The sequence below is a fragment of the Antennarius striatus genome, chromosome 7 (genome assembly GCF_040054535.1).
Source record: "Antennarius striatus isolate MH-2024 chromosome 7, ASM4005453v1, whole genome shotgun sequence".
Lineage (NCBI taxonomy): Eukaryota > Metazoa > Chordata > Actinopteri > Lophiiformes > Antennariidae > Antennarius > Antennarius striatus.
Genome location: NC_090782.1, coordinates 11015001 through 11024413, shown reverse-complemented (window position 1 = coordinate 11024413; position 9413 = coordinate 11015001).

Sequence of the window (9413 nt, the reverse complement as noted above, 5' to 3'; positions counted from 1 at the left end):
CACACACACACACACACACACACACACACACACACACACACACAAATACACATTGTGTGTCCTTCAAGTTTGTTGCCATGTTTAGAATTTTTATTGCAAAAAAATGTCCGTTTTCATAATGTAAATAACAGATTCATCATTTCTCAGATAAATATTTAAATATCTCCACCTTCATCTCGTGTTTCCCAGTTGGATTTATTTTCATTATTTTTAAAGAATAATCTTGGTATGTCAGAGGTCAGGACTGTTGCGTTGTGCATGTCATTCTTTCCAAACACAAGTTGAGTGTGTGTGTGTGTGTGTGTGTGTGCGTGCGTGCGTGCATGCGTGCGTGCGTGCGTGCGTGTGTGTGTGTGTATGTGAGGGCCCATGTGCTAGTGATTTCACCGGTCTCCTCTGTGTACACTGGGCTGACGAAGGCTGGGGTCTGGGTGTCCCAGCGCTGGCACCACCACCGTCAACAGGGACCGACTGAAGCAGAGAAGGTGCGCTGGTTGCTGTTTGGCTGACGGACTGAACAACACGCCACGCATCAGATAAAGCTACGCTGGAGACACGTCTACTAGATCAAGAACAACATTGCTTGACTCTGTTACCCAGATACCAGGCTATAACAACTAGAAACTGGCTATCTTAGCTTACCTTAAAGGCAGGAACAAGTATAAATACTGTGGTGACATTTGATTGCAAACAGATAGACTGGCTCTGTCCAAATGTAGCCTATAAACACCTCTAAAGCTAATGAAAGCCAACCCCATAATGTTACCATGAGGTTCAACCAGTGGAGACTGAATCAGTCCACCTGGGTGTGAAACAGTTCCATGCTTTCCACAAACACTTTTTGGCTCTCATGCAGAATAAGCATGACATAATATATTAATTAGGGCGATAAAGTACTTGTTGGGTTTTGCAAACTGCAAGCAGAACCAGGTTATGTTTATGTCCTTAGCTAAGATGCCTCTCAGATGCTAATGGCAGGCTAAGGTTAACCAGCTGGTGTGTGTAGCTTGACATTTAATGCATATTTCCATGAGCACGTATCCTTTAAAGTTTTAAAGCTAATCAGACAGACTGCCCGTGTAATGACCCTTTTTCCTATATCGTTCCAGTAGCTTCATTTGATGACGTGAGTCAGTTTTCCAAACAACCAGAGAGCAGGTGCTGACTCCGTCCCGGACCTCTGGAGGCCGGGATGTCTCGTCTGGTGTTTGTCTGGCTCATCCAGACAGAATACACACAAGATCTGCCGTGGCCCATTTGTCTTCCGAGCCATCTCACTCGGATTCTTCTGAGCTTATGTAAGCCTTCGGGTGTGAGGAAAGGAGACGGGAAATTTCCTCAAATCCCAGTGGATGTGCGCAAAGTCGTCTGATTAGTAAATGACACGCTGTCGGTCTGGGGAATGTTATGACAGGATCCACATCCTTGAGGCCGCTAAGCAGATGTTCTAAATTACAGCGGTATTAATCTTCTGTACAAGCAAGGAGGAGAAGGTGTGAACAGCAACTTCCACTAAAACACTGGATTTATTATGATAGTTATAGAGCTCATTTTCTAATGGCTGTTCATTTAATGCCGTTCACTAACATTTAACTGGATCACAAATCGTTCATATTCTTGAATGCCGTTACATGAAGACAAATGTTCTATGAGTGTCTGCGTGACCTACAACAACTTAGAGGTCTTGGATGATTTCTCCCATCGATCCAGTGGGGGGCACTGTCTCTAAAGACTTCAGAATTTACAGTCCAACACCAGTTTGTGTTCAGTTTTAGTTTTCTGTGTCATTTATTTTAATATTTTAAGAATATATCAGAAATACAGTGAGGCAAGTCCAGTAATTATGATCACTTTAGAGAAAAGAAAATGTAGTTTATAATTAATAGACATGAAACACTTGATCCAGATGCAAATGGTTTGTTGCTCTTTGCATATATTGTCGTAAATTAAGCTACAATCTTTATACGCATTGCCCTCACATTGTCCTTTTGGAAGACAGTTTGTCTTTGCTTGCACTGCAGTTTTCAATTTTTGAAGCCCAGGAGGATAGTTAATCACTATCTTCCATTTTCACAAGACATCAGGGAATTCATTTTTATTTTGCTTTTCATTTTAAAGATCCTGGCAACAGGAAAAGGTCCACGGAGGCCTGAGATCATCACAGTTAGCAGCTCCTGTGTTTGTGTGACTAACGTTGGCTGTTTTATTGTCCGTCTGTGCTTGGTTTTTTGAGCGTTCTGAGATCATATTTGGCCATCGAAGTAACAATCCTCCTGAGCAGCACATTGCGGATGTAATTGGGTGTGCTTTCACATCAGCTGAATTTCTGCAGAGTTTGTAAGGTGTCTATTTCTCTTTCAGAGCTGATTGTGGTCCCAACACTTGAAACTCAAGAAGGTCACACTTGCTATTATTCAATCGTTGTTGCAGGTGGCTGGTGCTGTGAGGACTGGAGAAGGACAACAAGTGTCCGCTAGGTGGCAGTAGTGAGTAACATCCAATGATCTTCTAGCAACAGGGAATATTCTAATTACTTAATAGTTAATCAAGATAACACTTGATTCAAATTTCTTTTCTTTTATATCCTAATAGACATCAAACCTAAAAACTCATATCATATTTTTCTCCTAAATGCAGAACATTATTGCTTCAAGGTGATGGCTGAGTGTGAGTTGTGACTGGACTCACAGTGGGGCCTGTACTATTTCTTGACATACAATAAGGAATGAATTACATTATTGTGAAAACAAAGAGAAGCAGTTGGTCTCCTCTGCTAGGACCTTATTTTAGAAAAGGTTCCAGTTAACTGATTAGTTTTAGTATACATTTAGTGATAATTTACTATTTTAATGACTTTAAACCAAGACTTTGCTAAATTTTCTTTATACTTGATAAACATTATACCTATATGTGTAAATATATTTAAACTTCCTTTCGGCTTCTCCCATTGCGGGTCGCCGCATAATGTCCTCCTTTTTCCATATGTAAATGTATGTATAGATCAGTAAAAGACCATTTTTTTCTTCTTCGCGTACATTTGCTTGACGTATGTCTACACTGTCCCCAGTGGTGTCTGATGGCAGTGCAGTTTTACATCCATTTTGTCTGGATTAATAATGTATCAGAAACCTTGCACAAACAGACCACAGTATGGATAGAATCTGCCTTTATCCTTGTTTAACATGAGCACATATAAGCCTTTAGTGTCCAGCTTGTAACATACAATAGGATTTCAAATAAGATCTTTTGTGCCACATGATCTTATTCTAAATCCAAATCTTTAAAACCAATCAGATTTTGGTTTTTGGAACCATTTTGGCCTCTTTTTATAGTTCGTACGTTTTTAAAACCGTATTACCCAATCGTATTCCCATTAACTCCGGTGGCAGATAAACAATATAAATGGAGAGCATAGTCAAAAAACTGGCCAAAATAATCCTGGAACCAATCAGAAATCTATCTTTTGCATTAGGTATTTCTTAATCTCTCTGCACCCAGTTGCAGAAAATGATTATCGAGATTAAATGCAGATTAACTCCACTGTCATGTCTCACATTGATTATCATGATGTCTAGCTACAACAGAAACTCCGTGAGATTGTCTATTGCTGCAAATAATTATGAGAAGATATCCAGAGTGCCTTTATTCATATGGCTGAAGGGTCGTTCTCCCTGTAACTACACAACTGGAAGCTGAAAGTGGGACGAACACAAGACTTTTTTAGAGCATTCATAGAGTTTGTTTGCTGAATGTGAGAGGCACAACTGTTTGCCAACAACTTTATTCTGAAGGCATCCGTTTGCCTCCTTGGGCTGAAAAATGACTTTATAAAATCCAAGAAATTATTCTACTTATTTCAAAATGCCTCACATCTGCCACTGGAAATGAGAGATGTTAAAGTGAAACCGTTAACAGTAATTTACAGATCATTCCAACAAAACAATGGTCTAAAAGACACCAAAATACCCTTAAGAACATCAGAAAAATCAGATAAATTTTAGATTTAATTTCATCGCTATAATCCTTTTCATCATATAGTTATTTGATTTACCATGATATCAAATTTCAGTTACTTCTTCAGCTTTACATTCAAGAGATGGGGTTACTCTTTCATGTTTTTTCAGTTAAAGTTATTGCAAAGACTACCTGGCAGCAAGAATCCACAATATTTCATGTAAAAACCCTGACATTATTGCATAGAAGACCTAGAAATCATTGTCTGTCTCACTACTTTGATGCTCCATGTAATAAAACTCCACTGGTTTCTTGACACCTCTAGAAGTAAATATGAAGATGTTTCCATAATGTATTTAATGTTTCCATAAATGAGTGTTTTATTCTATGAACAAAAACACACAGAGGAAACCTGGATTTTTATACCTGTGTGCTCTCCAAGCTTCACTCTGTTCAGGTTCATGTTATTCCAGTTTCCTTCCAAGGCAGTAAATCCAGCTGACACTGTTAGTAAGTAAGATAAAAGAGCCGGTTGTTTTGGCATGAAGTCATCTCTAACGGTAATGAAATTGTCTCAGCGGGGGATCTGGTAACGGTTTAGCACAGATAACATTTTCTGACAGCATATCTGGATTCAAAGATGTTATTTTAAAAATTCATTGAGCAGATGGCCTCTAATAAAAAGCAGCCGTAAACGAAGAGTATATCCTAACACGAAACTTTTACAGTCTTTGATGGAGTTTTCTTAAGAAAATTAGAGAAATGTTATTATAATAATATTGTATTTTGTTTCCGTCCTTTATCCCGTTTCACTTTGTTTCCACTGTGTCTTCATGGGTTTGTGTGTCTGTGGGTGTCTAACCTGTGTCTAAATTGTTGACAGGATTGTTTCCAGGAGGTCGTAATACACCGCAGATCATTTCATCACAGCGTAAACTAATAAAGGAGGACAAACAACAGCTCACCAACATAATCAAACCTGACGACAAGCGACAGCAGAGCATTAGCTGCATTTCACAAATTAACATTTAAGTCTCCAGCAGGGCTAAAAGTCACATTTGAAAGGCTGCGAGTGTTTCATGGAAGCGATTATGTGACTGGCCTGTGGCCCTGTGAAGACCCTGACAGAGACAGGAGGTCAGAGGTCGTGCAGACCATTAGCAGTGTCATTATGGGTTTTCACCCCACATTTAAATGCTGCAGACAGAACCAAAGCTTGAACTAAAACAAAGACAAGATTAGGGCCCTCAAAGCTGTCAGAAACACTCTGAAGCCACACACACTCACACGCACGCACGCACGCACGCATGCACGCATGCACGCATGCACGCATGCACGCATGCACGCATGCACGCACGCACGCACACACACACACGTTTATATATGTGTGTGTTTGTGTGTGTGTTTGTGTGTGTGTGTGTGTTCCTTTAAGAGCATTAGCCACTTGCTTTTATTTTGCCCCACTTCATTAGAGATCTATCTCTGCTGAGAGCGAGCTCCACATGGCAGCTGAATACATACAATTTATTATAATCCAGTTGATCTCTGAGATGATGGCTTGAGCTTTAGTGAGCTTGATTTCACAGATAACCCAGTTTGTGGAGGCTCAGATGTGTGACAGAATCTGTTGAAAAGTAATCCCAGAAAAGAACAATAGAAAGTGGTTGCTTTGAAGAGTTGAAGGTTGAGTTACGGCCATAAGCTAACAGTTGTGCCATGTGATCATGTGATCCTCTTGATCTTCTCCTGATAATTTAAATAAAACAAAGGAAGTGCGGAGTCCACCATCTAAACTCTCATATTCATGCCCTGATGGTGGGTGGAATGGTGATAGGAGCCTCACCCACCTCTCTTGTCCACTTCTGCTTGTATGTTGTCACATTTGGAAGCATGTAAAAACCCATGCACACAGAGACGCACACGCTCACACACTCACACAAAGCCTGTGGAACGGTTTGTGACTCTAATGGTCCTGCCTTTGGGGGCGCTTTCAATTGTTTGGTCATCGTCTCTATGCGCAGTGTGTCACAGTCAATAAAGCCACATTAGAAGAGACAGGAGGTGAGGGGTGAGGGGGCCAACACAGGGGGTTAGGACCTCGGCGTGGAGAGAATATAAAGTGATTAAAGCCTCCCAGTGTGGCATTCTCCTGCTATCAGAGTTCCACAGAGGACGGGCTGTCACTGTGGCCCATTGTGAGGCCAATGACTCATTCTCACTCAAGGAACTAACTTAAAAAGTCCCAGAGATTTCAAAAAGTGGGGACAAAATTCTTGGATTTCCTTCAGCTGAGGTGTTTGGGTCTCCACTTCCATGTATCTAAACTTTGAGTAGGAATTAACCCAACTGTAAATAAAACCCCATCCTTTCTTTAGCTATGTCACATGGTTCATAATTCATGATAAGATATCATTAACATGTTGCAGACCGTATAATTTTTGGTAACCTTTGCTAAGGGCCACAAAAAGAACTGAAAATAAAGCAAGCAGAGATTTAATTTGGCTCATATGTTGCAGTTAAGGGCTTTTACATGCATGGCTGCAGCTCTTTATTTGATGTAACGTGCTCCTAAGCTGCTGTCAGTGATAGCCATAACATGTCATCAGAACCTGGGAAGTGTCCGATGGCGACTGTGATAACCCCACCCTCGGAGATCCCTGTCACTCTCAGCATCTGCAGACCACCAAGCTAGTCCTGCTGACCTCCTGCTGACCTGCTCCACCTCACTGTCATGAACTCTGCTCAGCTCACACCCAACGCTCTGTCCAACACAGGCCTGATAGGCATGTCACTCCAGACTCCATACGTTTGCAGTTTGAGAGTAGAGCCCATGTTTTATGCTTCATAAGTGTGTGGTTGGGCAAAAGCTCTGAGGAAAGGTAATACATGATTGCTTTAATTGAATTTACATTGTTCCAGTCTTCAGTGAACCCGGTTTCTTACGAACAGACATGCAGCAGAATACCTCATTTCCCATGATATATGTGTTTCATTCATGTTCCCTATTAATATAAATGTTTCAGCCTTAAGTCAAAGTTCAGCTGCACTATAACAGCTGCACAGTCCTGGTGATGTGGACCTATAGAAAGAAGAAGTAGTGCTTCACACGATGACCCTCGCACCCTAAATAACCTTACTGTTGAGTACGGCTCAAGTGACAGGGCATGCATAGGTCTACGTGTTATCATGCTCCAATGCACCAATCAATGCAATTGATCGGCTGAAACAATACAGTTTAAATATGCATAACAGTATTTTGGAACTGACATACAGGAAAGAGATCTGCGTACACTAGACGTTTGATGCACTAAGAAACATGTAGACACTAGTGGACACCAGATTTAGTCCATGGTTGAAAGTCATGGTTGTTAACCAGAGGTTATTGGTCTTGTTTTTATTCATTTTAAAGTAAGTTCATCTTCATATTTGTATGTTTATTTGTATTAAAGCTTGTTCCAGACAGACACATCCGTCACATTCACTCCTGAGGAAATGAAGGACATAACTGAAAGTCTTTTGAGACACACCACACTATCTCTTCACGCTGTTCCCTCCCATCCGTGACAAATATGACGGATTTGGGTGTTAAACAGTGTTTGGCCATGTCAGGAACTCAAATTATTCTATTTAGCTCTTGTATCTATTTAAACCAAAATCTGTAGCTGTCAGATTTGAAAGATTGAGGTCAATACTGGTGAAGGTCCCTGTTATTATTATCATTATTATTAAATTATAAAGGTCAAATGTCACTCAGTATCATTACAGTGTGGTGTTAGCTGCTTTAAAATTGATAATTTGTGGCTTTCTATTCAGACAAACTGCTTTGTGAATACTTTTTTATTTCATTACCTAAGTGTTAAAAGTTAAATGAATCCGTGAGCCTGCCGCTTGGAGGCTGTTACTGGGAAGTGAATAATCCCAATGCAGGGCAGATTATTGGGTTTCACTGGTGCCGCTCCCTGCTCAGAGTCTGAGGACAAGCCTCTGGACACATAACTCAGAGGTTCTTGGACATACTGTTGACTCCATATAAATCCTGCTCATTTTATGAGCCTCTGGTTGTCCCCTGCTCTCTCTCTCTTTTTCTCTCAACAAAAAAACCTTGTTGATACCAAACTTTAAGATTCATCAGCGTCTCACTGGTTGACCCTCAACTTGTAAAGAGTACCAACAGATATTCAGACCACCATTATAAGTTGTGGCTGTGCCGTGGTTGATGGAGGGTTTGTACGAGGTGAGTTAAGGAGCCAAACTTTCAGTTTCACTCCTTGTCTTGTGTGGCCCACAGTTTAGAACCCACCTGCCAAACCAATTTATGATCCTGTTAAGAGAAACACTGCCCAGGATCTTGAAGGCTGAATTTCTGGTCCCAGCGCTGCTACAATATTTCACAATTATCAGCTATCCTGGAGGTATCATAAAACACCTCATATTACCACACTTCCATGTCTGTCTCTGCCATGGCCTATTTTATAACCTCTTTGTGGACGGTCAAACTTTCAGGCACTTTGACGAGGTAGTATTTTTTTCTAAAGGCTAACTCTGGCATGTGACACAAGGATCTTGGATGTCTTTAAAACAGCCATGTGGACAAACTCTTTCCTGTTGTCACCTGCATATTCTTAAAGTAAATCAGTGTAACACGTATTGTTTTAGAATGGATGCATATTTTGCTGACAGCATTGCTGATGCAGAAAGAAGGAAGTTACAGGTCACAAAGGGACTGGCCACAAAAGTGTTTTTCAGAAAAGTGTTTTACTGGCAGGTCTTTCACTAAAGCATATAATACGTGTTGATTTTAGCCGACTGTAGATGGATTGCAGTTAGCCCAGTCAATGGCACTGTTCAAGGCCTCTCCATCATTCTTTGTGAGCAGAGCAGCGACCAGCTCGTAAAGCCGCTCATAAACCGACACTAACGCTGCCGGCTCCAACCAGATACCTTCAGCATCCAAAGCAACGCACAAACGCACACATGTTGTGGAATGGAATGGTACCGAGAACAACAGAGAACACGAGTGCTTCTCTTCACCTGAGTCACAGTTCACATGATTATTAAAATGGTGCAAGGGCAAAAAGTTCAACTTCATTAGAACTTTTTAAAAAGTTTTGCCGTTATAACATCGTGACTTTTAGAGGTGACCCATGAATCTACTGAGTTTAAAAACAGCAGACTGAATTTAGATGTGAAATTTAAAGCCTCCTTTGTGAGAGGAAATATTATCTCCCGTAGTACAGTGAGATTGGCCTGCCAAGACAGCACTGCTTTGGACAGGAGCTCAGTATTTGCTCAAATAATATTCTGTTCTCAATTAGTTAATCCTGATTTTATCTGAAATAAGAGAAACCAGCCAGACACAGTGACTGCTTGGCTCGGAATTTGTTTGTCATTGCTCACTGTTTTAATTGTAACAAGCTGAGAGGAGAACACAAAAAGACTTAAATCTATTATGCCACTGT